The 15,081-nt window shown below is 39.7% G+C and overlaps 1 long non-coding RNA gene across 1 annotated transcript; it reads right to left on the bottom strand.

Annotated features, from left to right (window-relative positions):
* Positions 1–1,255: 1,255 nt before the first annotated feature.
* LOC130207159 (uncharacterized) lies at positions 1,256–7,721 on the bottom strand. Its single transcript, XR_008834241.1, has 3 exons — positions 7,516–7,721; positions 4,655–4,677; positions 1,256–2,012 (listed from the first exon to the last, which is right to left on the bottom strand). It is a non-coding gene; the product is annotated as an uncharacterized LOC130207159 (long non-coding RNA).
* Between the last annotated feature and the right edge of the window lie 7,360 nt (positions 7,722–15,081).

Raw genomic sequence — 15,081 nt, 5'->3', positions numbered from 1 at the left:
CGCAGTAAAGTTACATTGTGATAACATGTTCTCCACTTTGAAGGTGAAGTCTGATGAAAACACGAGCCAGTAAACATAGTTATTCCCCAGCTGCCAAGGTGAGTGTACTTCTCTTGCGCCAGGAAACATTCTGAGGCGTGAATGTTTTTGCAGGGGCCGAAGAGGATGAGGAGGAAAGTCATCTTCTCTCTCGCATGTGTCTGCTGAGGGTTCACAATCAGAAGGAGGAGTTTTTGTCCAGGTAACCATCCTGAGTCGATGCTTGAAAAACTGTCATAATAAAATGAATTGAAGACAAATCCCGGTCCATCTTGTTCTTGTATTTATTGATGTATTTCTGCTGTTGTCATCGGGGCGTTTGATGGCAGTGTGCCTCTACGGTTAGTATGTAAAATCTTTAAATAATCTTTACAATTAGTGAAGTCACAAATTAAACATTATTACAAATGAATACATCATAAAATGCCATGAATATAAATATACTTAAGTAAAGTACACAGCGATCTCAAATTTGTACTGAAGTGCTTGAGTAAATGTAGTTTTTTATTATTATTATTATTATACTATATTCCACCACTGGAGACACTTGATTACCTCACAGGTCAAAACACAGCATCTTTTCACCACAGAGCAGAAACATCAAAATGTCTTCCTCTTGTCTTCCTCTTGACTTCCTCTTGTCTTCCTCTTGACTTCCTCTTGACTTCCTCTTGTCTTCCTATTGTCTTCCTCTTGTCTTCCTCTTGACTTCCTCTTGTCTTCCTATTGTCTTCATCTTGTAATCCTTGTGTCTTCCTCTTGTCTTCCTATTATCTTCATCTTGTCTTCCTTTTGTCTTCCTCTTGTCTTCCTATTATCTTCCTCTTGTCCTCATCTTGTCTTCCTCTTGCTTTCCTCTTGCCTTCTTGTCTTCCTCTGCCTTCCTCTTGCCTTCCTATTGTCTTCCTAAAAATATAAGTGAAGAATATCCATAATTCACAAAAGGCCTTTTACAGCTCCAGGTTCCGTCTGAAGTGATATTGTCAAAGTGACGTGGAATTAGTTTGAAGTGGTAATGTTGCAGTAAAAATATATATACATGGAGTTATTATTTTTTGATTATATATGTTTATACATTACATAAGCAGAATCACACCATGACTCATTCACATATATTTAACTATAAACCTTTTCACCAGAACATTTTCTGTGCTACATTCCAGTTCCTTCAACGACAATAAACATGTAATAAAAAAACAATACAGAAATGCTCAAATATATATTTATTTGTTGTCACTGATTCCAACATAAACTCACATTCCTTCAATTTGAAAAAAATAAATATTGTCCAAGCTTATGAATCATTTGATCATGTTCACCTGACTACACATAAACACTGGCCCCATGCAGAACACCGGTCCGGCTGCTATTCCCATGGCCGCCCAGCAGATGGAGAGACATTCCCAAGTATCGACACACCTCTGCAGTCCGGGGAACGGACAGCGTTTAAAACGGCTGAGATGAGTGGAACAGAAATGACTTTGAAGAAAGAAATAAAGACTGGAAAGACTTGTTAAAGTTGAATGTTTCATTTCACCACCAGACACAGGAAAACAGCTTCTTTCCACAATCTGATGAACACTTCATCAGACACACCCATCTGCACGATTGCAACATCCCCAATTCATTGTCACTTGTTGTTGTTGTTTTTATACTGTACATACATCTTGCTACTCCGTTGCCTTCAACGTTTTTTAAAAATATTCCATGTATGTACGACGAGAGCGTACATGTAAGTCAAATTCCGTGTATGTACGCACAAACATGGCCAATAAAGGTGATTCTGACTTTATTTTATTTTATTCTTCCTCAAAACAATAGTTCACGGGTTCACGATCATGTGGCATGCGGTTACGCAACACTGGACAGTTTGATGATTCAGGCTTTGCTGCATTCCCCGTCTGTCCGTCACGCCAAGTCTCAGCTCAGAGGGCGACTTCCCTTCTGCCTTGTGACTTTCACTGAGACACCAGCTGCAGAGTAACAACAACAACGTCATCACGTCAACGGTATAGGAGCCGATGCACTATAAGTGGACAACAAGGCCCATTCCGAGACACGGCCGCCGTCACAGGGAATTAGCTAGAACTCATTGTATATTTAATATTTTTATATTTAATTTAATTTGTCATTAGTATTGTATTGTGTATGCATATATGTTGTACAGATACATATATATTTTATTTTATATTTTACTTTGTATACTTCTTGTCTAAATCTTTATCTTTCATCCCTGGTTTTAATTTTTTTATTTTAATTTTAATATTTATTTTTTTATTCTTGTTTGTTAAGTTTATTGGTGCTGCTACTGTTACGACAAATTTCCCCTTGGGGATTAATAAAGTACATATCTATCTATCTATCTACATTGATGCATGGGGGCGTGGCCTGTCACATGCTGGGTCATAGCCCAGGTCATAACACTACCTTACTACACTTATCATGTGCAATATGTGACATATTATTACCATCTGTATGTCAAACTGTATATATAACTGTACATATTAGCACCTCTCTTATTCTTGTACATATTACCACCTTTCTGTTACCTCTACCACCTTCTCTACCACTTTTCTTTTATATTTAGTATTTTTTCTTTCTTATTGTCGTGTTATTTTCTAAACTGTTGACTCGGAGAGGCCTGCGCTAGATTTCCAACGTGTCTGGGCTGTTTGTCTAAGGCGCATATGGCAAATAAAACCTTGAAACCGTGAGACCTGCCGAAGGGGATCCTGGTGATTGGACAAAGCCACAAAATATTCTTAGTTTTTCTAAAGGAACTGTGACATCCCTGACATCGTCTGATGGATTTTGGTGGACGACAAAGCTCCCTCACACACGTAAACACACACCTGGTCCTGCACCTTGGGGTGCCGAATGAGCGACGGCTCAAACACCCACCGAGTCAAGTGCACCGCTGATGTCCGTGAGAAGGCTCCATCGCTATTGAACGGTCACCGGGCCGGGTCAGTCTGGTGCCGGTGTGGCCAGGAGAAGGACAAATTAATTAGCGTGATTAGCCGGTTCTTAATTAGTTAATGCCTCCAGGCGTTTGTGATCCTCTCTAGTTGTAAAAGAAGAATAGACCTGTAGTTACGGTAGCAATAAGGGCGTGGGTGTTGTCTCCTATATTCAGGGTGATTAACCACAGGCTGTGTGAGCGGCTCTGGGTGTGATGAAGCCTGAGTGACCTTGTTTTATAGGCTGGACATGGGAGACATCTCCAACTGTGTGTGTGCGTGTGTGTGTGTGTGTGTGTATGAGTATGTGTGTGGGGGTGGGGGCAGGGGTGCATGTGTGGGTCTGTGCATGTGCGTGCGTGTGTATGTGTGTGTGTATGTGGGTGTGTGTGTGTCTGCATGTGTGTGTGAGTGCGTGTACGTGTTTGTGCATGTGTGTATGTGTGTGCGTGTATGTGCATGTGTGTGTCTGTATATGTGCATGTGTGTGTGCGTGTGCTTGTGTGTATGTGCATGTATATGTGTGTGCGTGCATGTGTGTGTATATGTGTGTGTATGCATGTTTGTGTGTATGTGTGCGTGTGTGTATGTGTGTGTACATGTATGTGTGTGCATGTGTGTATGTGTGCGTGCGTCCATGTGTGTGTGTGTGCGTGTGTGCATGTGTGCGTGCCTCTGTGTGTGTGTGTGCATGTGTGCGCGTGTGTGTATGTGTGCGTGCCTCCGTGTGTATGTGTGTGCATGGGTGCATGTGTGTGCGTATGTGTTTGTGTCTACGTGTGCGTCCGTATGTGTGTGTATGTGTGCGTGCCTCCGTGTGTGTGCATATGTGTGTGCGTGTGTGTGCGCATGTGTTTGTGTCTACGTGTGCGTCCGTATGTGTGTGTATGTGTGCGTGCGTCCGTGTGTGTACCTCTATGTGCGGTGCAGTGCTGCCCAGACGCTTCTCTCAGCTCTAGAAAGCCTCAGACTCGTGTCCTTATATCTTATATCTTTATGTATATATATATATATATATATATATATAACTTACATCTCGAAGGCCGTGTCGTGTTTTATTATCTGGTCCATAATCTCTGAGGGCCTCTGGCTGTAGAGTCTAAAGTGGCGCTGGTCTCTCCACCGTCGCTGCAGGAGGAGTCTCCCTCTCTGTGTTGACTAATGTTAATGACTGTAATTCTAAAGAAGAACCACACCTACACTCCCAGCGCCGTGACAATGGAGGGCAGGTAATCACACGCAGCCGGGATAAAGGTCGGCTCTGGGAGGGTGTGGCCGCTGCTTTCTGGAGGTAAACAGCAGTCGGGCTCGTCCTCGGGCAGTCCCCACCTTCGAGGGGTTGAGTGAAGTTCTATGTACGCAGAAGTGTTTGAAGAAGTTTTGGGAAGTAAATATGTCAACTCGGACGAGGATAGGAGGAATGTTTTTTTATTTATTTGTTTTCGCCGCTCAAGAAAACATGACAGCTCAGGTTAAATTGGCATCGAGCCCATTGGAGCTCTACAGGCGAGTTCAGACCAGACACGATCAGGGTTGTTGGGCGCGGGAGTCGAAGCTTTTTGAATTGTGGTTGCGCACATATGAAGAAAAACATAAACACACGCAATATGCGACATGCTGATGGAGGTACTGCTGAATGCTGGTGGATCCCTCACCTTATTCTGGATGGTCTCATTCACTGCATGGGGACAAAGCACAGGAGATAATGCAATATTAGTACATGCTATATAAATGAGCAATTATTGCTATTTTTCTATAATAATCATTATTATTATTATTATTCCTTTACTTCCAAATGCAGCATTTGCCATTTTTTAACAGGTATGGATCAACACGTATCATTTGTCGGCTGAATTGATATTTTTATTTCCCTTCAATAATTTAACACGGCATTATTCTAATGCATTCTCTATTCTCTAATAAATGCTATCATTTGACAAGCAAATCAACAAAATATATATTTTAAAACACCTTCGAAAGACACATTAGAATTAAAGTAGACATTATAATCGGTCAAATTCTATAGCAAATATAATACTTCATCTAGTTTAAAATAAGAGATAATAAACTAACGATTATAATCAGATGCCATTAGGAAACTGTGTATGACTATACTGCTAGTAATGAGTTTGTTTAGTGTAATATCAGCTGATAATAAGAATCATTGTGTTTAGGTTAGCTTATGGAGCTCTTCATATCATATCTACATTGTTCGCGGATGAAAAGGTCAAATAAAGCATTTAAAGCTATATTTTGATTTTTAAAAGTTGTACCACTCAGAACTGTGAACACGTAGCTGTAAGCTGACATGCTCTCATTGTTTCCTGTGTGTGTTTGACCCGTCTCACCTCCTACCTGACCTGCATGGTGGGAGGTAGCGCAGTCTGCTTTTATATTCTACAAGATGCTTCTAAATGGATTCAACAAGAGGCTCATACATCTCTTAAAACACTTGGCTTTTTTATTTTTACAGCCAATACTCATTCTAAATTGTAATATTTGAGGCATAGGTCATGGTAAACCAGTGTGTGTGTGTTTGTGTGTGTGTGTGGGTGTGCGTGTGTGTGTGTGTGTGTGTGTGTGTGTGTGTGTGTGTGTGTGTGTGTGTGTGTGTGTGTGTGTGTGTGTGTGTGTGTGTGTGTGTGTGTGTGTGTGTGTGTGTGTGTGTGTGTTCATGGTAATGAGGGGGAGTATGTCACCCAGCACCGAGGAAAACAATGGAGTTGTTTTTGGACAACAGTGGAGCTTGATGGCTTAGAGTAATACGATACACACACCATATACTTATTAGGATTAATTTATCGTTAACAATAAACAACAATAAGATAAATACAGCGTGGGTCTCCAACAAGCTACAGTCTCCAGCTAACAAGATGTGCCGTGGCCTCTTTGTGTGGAGTTGTGTTGGTGGTCAGGTGTTGTGTATGATTTAGTGTCCCAGTCAACTCGACTGCTATCACTTTGAGGATCGACCAATGAGAGAGAAGCACATGACAGGAAATAACCCCGCATTTCAGGGGGTGATGGCTAGTGTGGGAACATGGCTGAATCCACATGTCCGGAATATTAAAGTGTGAGAAACGCGACTTTTGTCTCTGTCACATTGCAACTGGAAATCTAAACTAACCAAAAGCCTGATGAATTTTGGGCAGAATTGTCTAATAGGACTTCTCAAACATAGTTCCCTGTGAATATTTCTCTCCACTTAACCACAGAAACAATACTTCTCACATTCTATTTATGCATACTGTAGTTCCTAAAAGTTCTCATGCAGACTATTGAGGTTGAAGGTTAAAGTGGAGTTTGCATGTTCTTCCTGTCTCAATATATATGTATATATATATGTGTGTGTATATATATATATATATATATATATATGTATATATATATATATATATATATATATATATAAACTGGCACAATAGAAGATACATGTCATGAAGAGCACTCTTTCTAGAATTTCAATTTGAGTTCCCACTATCCCAGCTTGACTCACAAGCCCTCAAGGGAATGCCATACACACACACACACACACACACACACACACACACACACATACACACACGTACTCACACACACAGGGCAAACAGGAATTTGCATAGAGGGACACTGTGAGAGTAGTTTTAAGTCATCATGACAGTATGATTATGAATGTTTTACCACTCGGTTTACGATAATCATTCATAATTTGTACAGTTTAAAACGGTTTCTGTTATCATGAAATAGTAAAACATGGTTAGAAAGGCTGGCTGGACCTTTTAGATGAGAAGTATATATTATTATTATTATTTATTATATATATGCATATATATAATATAATATTATTATTATACTATGTATATATGTTTATATATAGTATAATAATATTATAATATATATAATAACTATATATAAATATAAATATAGTATAATAATATTTTATATTATATATATAACAACTTTAAACTAAATATACATTGTATAATAATACTATGAATATTATTATTTTATTATATATATAATAAATCATAATAATAGAGATTTCTCCTCGTCTAAAAAGTCCAGCCAGCATTTCTGTCCATGATTTACTATTTTATATGTCTAAATATATATATTAAAATAGCTAACAAAGAAAGAAGAAAAGCTTGTGAACAAATCATTATTATTTAAAAATGTTTTAACTTAAAGCTTTAAGTGACATGACGATTCGTGTTGCGGTTTTCTAATATATATCAGCAGATTTGAAAACATCCTTTTTCAAATCTGATGTTTTGCAGCCTCAGATGTAGCTGCTGACTGAACTACACGTGTGTGTGTGTGTGTGTGTGTGTGTGTGTGTATGTGTGTGTGTCGTCGGGGTAGAGGTCCATTTACCTTGCGTCACACCATTATCTCTTCATTTTGTCATGTTGTCTTGCTCTTGTATTCTTTTGTTATTTTCACTTCTGTTCTTCTTGATCTTATTCTTCCAATCTTAACTTTCTCTTTTTATCTGTTCTTATATTCTGTCCCAGTGCTGCTGCTCAACCAAACTTACCTCTGGGGAATCCATGCAGGCGTATTATCTTCCTCTATCTCCTCCAGCTTTCCCAGCATGCAGCGCCACTCACGTGTCTGAGGTTGAGGAGACTCCATTTTCAATCTGCTCTTCAATCCGTGAGCGCGGACCGGCCATTTCATCGGCTCTAGATTTGAGTGGTTAGGCAGTAAAAAGGAATGTGCTAAAACAATTATTCAGGAGAGGGAGATGATCTCTCACCCCTCCTCCCCTCCGTCACCCCCACCACCACCACCGCCAAGGCATTAATGTGTCTATTCAGGTGAAACCACACCTCCACAAACATTCCAGGAAAAGCCATCATGATTGAGCCTGTCCTCCACCACACACACACACACTTACACGCTTACACACACACTCACATGTAAACTAATATGATCTAAGCTCTTATCCATGGTGGTGTTTAGACGCTTGACTTGTAGCTTTTCTCTGCAGAGCTGAAGTGGTCTGTGCCTGCAAAGTGCATGCATTGTGATCATGTGACTGCGTACATGTGATCCTCAGAGAAAGGGAACGGCTTCACTGACATTAAGATTTGATGGAAGCTAAAAGCTCCTAAATGGCCTGATGATGGGCTTTCAACAGGAAGTCCAGTGTGACTGAATGATGGAAGTGCTTTCGTGCTGCAGTCAGCTGGAGACATACAGAGACACACTGAGGCCTCCTCCTCTACAGACAACAGTATGAGTGCTATAAGGTATGACCTTTTGTTTTTGTTTTGTACTGCAGACTCGGAATTGCATAATCGTTTCCAATGGGTTATGTGGAAAGCGATGTGATGCTGTGTTTATTTGTGGACGTCACTGTTTTAGGGTCCCCCAGGAGTCTTTATTTTCCTTCTTGTCATCTAAATCTTATCCATCGAGACAAAAAACAAGGATGCAACGTAATGTCCATGTTGTCAAAGTGAGAAACCAAATGTTCTCTCGCACACACCTTATCTCTGACTCGGCCAGATTGTTTTGAAAGTTAAACTCCTAAAGCATCGCACTTTGTCAGTGCTGTTGTTTTAAATGCAGGAGCTTCCCCACTGCTGTCGGCAGATACTAGATTATCCTCAACATTGACCGGACGGTTAATGATTGACATGATAACCCTTCAGCTTTCACCTCTAATGGCCGAAACCAACGGAGACAATCTGCTGGGCAGTTAACACAAAGTCAAAAGAGCAGAATAAGTTGAATAAGTTAATGTTTTATGTGGAATTAAGTCGTGCATTTCTATTCAGGATATAAAAGCAGAGCATACACTACATTGAGTTAAAGCAGCGCTTCACTTTGTGTGGTCTGTTTTGTCGAGTTAATAGTTGATAAATAGTAACTGAGCCACCTGTATGGCGACTGAGCAAAGACCACGAGATGGTTGAAAGCTCTGGAAAACAGGAGTTATGCCTCATGTGGATCTTGACTTATAATTTCCTTTTGCTTTAAGTGTTTTGTTGGGGAAGATCAAACGTGACGAGGAAGGCAAACATTCCATGCTCTTTCCTAATCTGATGTCAGTGCAGTTACTCATTGATCACAACCAGACCAGAGTCTCTGGGAGGCGGAGCTTCTGCACAGGGCCGTGAACGCAACGGCCGCATGGCAGCGAGCGCACGGTGACAGCGATACGCTAACTAGCTTGTGATGCTACACAGAGGTTATCGAAGAAGTACAAACTGTGTGAGAAGGCGAAGAAACGTAGCTCGATAAACTGAAGCAGAGCAAACAGTACATGACATTATATCGAAGTTGGTTGAGGGTGAAGTTACAAAGAGTAAGTGTGCACCTACTCTTACATTACCGTTGCCAGCTTAGCATGTTAGCATGCTAGCAGCTGCTAATTAGCAATGAAAACAGAACTGCTGAAGCTGAGGGCAAAAGGTCACATTCAAATGTTGACCTGATGATGGTGCTTGATGAAAAGTATTTACAATTCATACGAGGGGGGGGGGGGGTGTTCTTCCTCCTGTAATTCACTGTCACTGTGTTGTGTTTTAAAACTGCTTCATACATTCGCTTGCTACTTCTCTGGCGCCATCTCTCCCACTCCCAACCATCTTCTTTCTCTACTAATTAGCCATATTCAAGTTCATCTGGAGTTTGGGAGCTTGTTTTACATTCCTGTATGATAGTGGAAGGACACCATGCCTGTTTGCGTGTGCGTGTGTGTGTGTGTGTGTGTGTGTGTGTGTGTGTGTGTGTGTGTGTGTGTGTGTGTGTGTGTGTGTGTGTGTGTGTGTGTGTGTGTGTGTGTGTGTGTGTGTGTGTGTGTGTGTGTGTGTGTATTTGTGTGTGTGCGTGAGAAAGTGAATGAGATAAGTGATCTGGTCGGAATAAACTTTGTCTCTTCGTTGACACACATAAACACAGCCAAGGCCAGTGGGTTATTTATTCAACTTGAAGAAGACTACAGCTCTGTTTCTTCAGTGTTTACGCATTGAATTATTAAAGCTGCAATACAAATCAAGAAGGCGAGTACGGTACAGCTGCAGAGAATACAAATAGACGGACGGCAGGCGAAGTTTGAAATGCATCAAGACGGTTACTATATTCAGCTTTAATTATTTGGGAAGTACAAATTGGCAGAATGAATTCATGCCGACAAAAAAAGATAAGAATATCACTGTAGAATGTTAAAGGTCCGAAAGCTTTCCATGCTTATCTTAAACTGGCACTTGTTCCATGATGGATTCTGGTAAGAATCCATCAACTTTACACCACACAGGAGGATCAATGTGAGACAGTATGCATTAAGACTCCGTGTCTGCCAACTTGTGGGGGAAAGGCTGCATATTTAAAGTCCTTTTCCAACCTGCAATACCTGACATTGTTGGCTTCAGTATATTCAGGCATAACAGGATTGTTAAAGGAAGTATCTGGTTTCCTGTTTTTATAAACTGATTTTATTTTCTATGTGCATAATGGATTATTATTGTGTGTCACTGCAGCATTTACAATAACGCTACAACCTTAAATTCAGTCTTTCTGGAGGTGTTACAGAAATATTATTATGTGGGTTCTCGTAAGAAATTGTGACTTTTGAGACAAATTTACTCGGATGTTTATTCAGACATGAGACCAACATCGACATCAAGTTTTTGCGACATACGCGTCTCGAGGGTTTATGAAATATTGAGCTGTTTATCCTTTTGGGCATTATCGTGACTCAGCGTGGTTAATGTTGTGAAACATTGTAAATCGGTGAATGTTTTACATGTGGGAAACATTAGTCAAGTCAAGTCAAGTCTTTTTATTGTCAGATGCACAGAATGACACAGGGTCAGACTGGGCACTGAAATTCTTAGGACAAGGCACCACACAACAACTACCATAGCATAACATAATATCACATAACATGACATACACTCTGTACAAGTACTCTGAACATAATACTAACATATATACATATAACATATAATACACATAATAAACTAAACTACAGACAAATGGGAGTAGCAGGTAGTGAAAGCAGGTAGTGCAATAAAAAGTGTAAGTACAAGGCTGAAAGTGACAGTGTATGTAAAGTGACGAGTGCAAAAGTGGCACTTTTTAAGGCACAGCAGCAATTAAGTTTAGTCAACAAAACCACATCCAAACATGCAGTAACATTCACTTAACTCTTGCTTTCCCAAGGAACACAACAAAAGTCCTGTGTTTGTTTGCCCCATCCTCCATCCCGCCATCCCTTCATCCCTCCATTAGCAGACTTCTCGCTCTTACATACAAAATCCGTTGCTCTGTTTCTCATATTGATTTAGGTTTGGTTTACATTGGAGTTTCTTGTAAGCCCCGGACCAGGCTGTAAAAAAGGACTGATATTAGAATCAGTGTCCCAGAGATGACAATGATGGGCCATTAACAAAGTCACACGAGTGGTCTTCACTGAATAACAAGTGTTAGGGTCACAAAGTTCCCTTGACAATAGCCGAAATCCAAAAATAAAGCTTAAATTAATTATTAAAAAGGTGGTGAGAATGCTTTAGTAATGGCGTCTGGACGTATTTTTCACCATTGTGTTTGAATCCATTGTCTGATCAATCCACCCCTCCACGAAGCCTTAATCCCTCTCTTGGTCAATAAACTGGACGAACACCTGGGATGTTCAACAGGGTCAGTCATGTCCATGAATTTAGTTGACGCCTACATTCCTGGCAGGGACACTCAAGGTCAACTGGTTTCAGATGAACCTGCGAGTTTGAGTTAGAGCAGACTTAAGCTATGTCTGTACTGTGGCACCGGCCTGTAGTAATATAATACAATATGATAATATTATTATAATAATTGATACTTTTTTTTTGGGTTGAAAACAAGCCACCATGGGAAATATACACAGTTGATTTCTCAGCTCAAAAAGTATTGGAAATGATCAAATTGGAAACAGAAATTGTACAAAATTAATAAATAAATAACCAGAGTTCGAACCAGGAAGTCTTCTTTCAGATGACGGGAACAAAAACTTTCGTTGACGGGGCTGAGTCGTTCCTATCAGGCCTGTCTATTTCAAACCACCAGTTAAAATCATAGCGAAGCATTTAGCAACCTCAATCAGAGGCAGAGTAGGATTGGGTCTTCCCGCAAGGCATGCTGGGTACGTGCTCCCGAACATGGACAGAATGGATCGGCCATCTTGGAGGGATCGGTTGCTGACACTCCCATCTACTACGATTCCAGTTATGGTTCTTGTTAACTTCCTCAAGTAACATTCACGCCCCCGGAGAGGGAGCGGCTGTTAACAGCTATGGAGAGAGAAAAAACAAGCCAACAAAACTTTACAGCCAGCATTAACTAGGCTCCGCCTCCAAAAATACATAATGTGTAGTCATATGAAAGGGCCAGAAAAGTTTACACTTGGTTAATCAACTGTACAGATAATATTCGTTGAAGCGTCTTTATATGTAATCAGGCTACAGTTAGATTTAAGATGTATGCGTAGCACTAGTCAATAATATTCTCAAGTAAATAGCAGGTCTGTTTACCTGTCACCAATAATACCATGCTCATTTGCAATAATCTGTATATGATTCAAACACTGAAACTCTTGATGGTATTGTGATGATTACAGTGCGAATGAACCCCACGAGCAAACCACGTTTTGCGTTACAAGAGCCTAAATTTGTGTCCACTTGATTTGAAGTGTGCCGTAAGAACTTTATTCAACTAAAAAATGTAATGTAACATATACAAAAATTCTGCACATTGTCATTAAAGTCCTGATTACACCTATAGTCCCACATAAGGTAGTGTATCACTCTTCAAACTCTACAAACTATGAGTTCTGACACTGCTCGTTGCCTTCCTCCCACTCCTGCTCCACTCCTTCACTGCCCCCTCATATTATCCCTCCTCTTCTCTCTCCCTCTCCATCCCACATTGACCCTTCATACTGGCTAAGTGGTGGCCACTGTAAACTGACCAGTCTTTCTTCTTCTGCACCCACTTCCCTCTGTCCTTCTGTGGGAAGGATGGATGACTGATGAGGGGAAGAGCAAAAGATAACATCTCTTAATTGCTTTTTGAAAAGACCCCCATCTTTCATGTTCATCCACTCTGAAGCTGTATCGAGTTAGGTTATGGGCTGTATTATAATGTCTATGATGCATGGGACTCTTGAAAGTAATGCTTTAAAATGAATTGTTGCTTACGGTAAAAAGCCTTTGCAGAGGAAAGTGTCACGAATAAACAACATGACAATGCAGAATTACCGCCTGCAATTGTTATTGTGTAAAAGTAAGAACAGAATGAGTGGATACGGTGTGTGCTGTCTGTGTCAAGGTTAAACGGGAGCAATACCATTTCGGAGCCCCTGTGATGTTGTCTAAAAATAAAAGGTTTCAACCCCAACCTGTTCCGCACAACATGATTGATTTATGCTGTTTTAGGGTGTAAAGGCTCAGTAAAATTCTCTTTTTCCAAAGACAATAATATTGCTCTTTGCGAGGATAAAATTTGCCGTCTGTGTGAAAGCTTTCATCCCGGAAACTATCGTTTCTTAACTAGTTGCAAAAACAAAAAAGAAGAGCCTACAATATGCATTTAAAGGATATATCCTGGATGTCAAACATATTCATCAGCGAAAACAGGTTGAAAAGATAAAGATGGAAACTAAAGCCTAATGTTACATATCAGTGTGAACCATCACATCACACGTCTTGTTACTGACTGATCAGAATGTTCGTACAACATGAACTACATTTTTTTTGCGTAAAGAGTAACAATATTTTTGTTTAACCAGTAAAAGGAGCGTTGTTGCTTTAGCCAGATACACCAAACTCTACTTTACAGCGTCAGTTAAAAACTCACCAAACCAGTCTTGGTTAGTTTTTGCACTGCTCAAGAAAATGACAAACTCTGGTTTATTCAAAATAAAGCCTGAATTTGCTGCATTCGATGTTGCCATAGTGTGATTCTACACTGTCTACCTCCGCTGGTCGTTTGACCTCAATCTCGCATATATTTTCATAATTAAGGGTTCATTTGGATTATACCAGAGTTGGTGGTTTTTTTTTAAAGTGTGAAGATGAACCAAACAGTGAATCAATTCGTTTTGATCTCTGTGTGTCTCTCTGAATTGGGGAGGACGATGTACGATGACAAGATGTTGGCTGACTTTGAGTTCCCTGACAACATGTGTCAGTCTCTGTGTGTGGGAGTGTCCTGCCTGCAGTGGGCCTCAACTGTGTACTGGAAATGCAGCAGCAATATGAACCACATCAAAGGGCTTGAAATCTGTGGCGCACGGCATTCTGAAACCTGTCCTGTGACGCCTCGTTGTATTCGGTAAGGATCTCATGAAGCTCTCTGGAAATGGGGAACCGGAAACTCCGACTGGTTTTCAGAAGCTGGTTTCACACGTGACAGCAGTCCTCTACGGGTATACGCATTTTTGGAATTTTAATTCCCACTTGGTCGTTTAATATTGGATTCTTACCTCACCGTATGTGTGTGTGTTTGTGTGTGTGTGTGTGTGTGTGTGTCTCTCTCTTTGCTTATGTATCTGTATGTGTGTGTGTGTGTGTGTGTGAGAGAGAGGGATATATATATATATCATATATATATAGATAGATATATATTATATATATATAGACAGACACATATTTATATTATATTTATACATATATAGACATGTTTATATATATATTATATAGAAATATACATATATGTATATAGAAAGAGAGAGAGAGGGATATAACTATATATATATAATATATATATATATATATATACAGAGAGAGAGGGATATACATATATATGATATATGTATACAAATATAAATATATCATATATGTATACAAATATATATACATATATAATATATATATATAGACATATATATAATATATAAATATATATATATATATTTAGAGAAAGAGAGAGAGTGATATATAATATATATATATATATATATATATATATAAAGAAAGAGAGAGGGATATACATATATATGATATATGTATATATATATATATATATAGAGATTGAGATAGAGAGAGAGCAAGAGAGAGAGAGAAAGCGAGAGAGAGAGAGGGTTGTTCAGTAAGAGGAAATGAGACAGTAGCTGTAT

The sequence above is a fragment of the Pseudoliparis swirei genome, chromosome 17, assembly GCF_029220125.1.
Source record: "Pseudoliparis swirei isolate HS2019 ecotype Mariana Trench chromosome 17, NWPU_hadal_v1, whole genome shotgun sequence".
In the NCBI taxonomy this organism is placed as follows: domain Eukaryota; kingdom Metazoa; phylum Chordata; class Actinopteri; order Perciformes; family Liparidae; genus Pseudoliparis; species Pseudoliparis swirei.
This window is presented reverse-complemented; position numbering and strand designations above follow the sequence as displayed.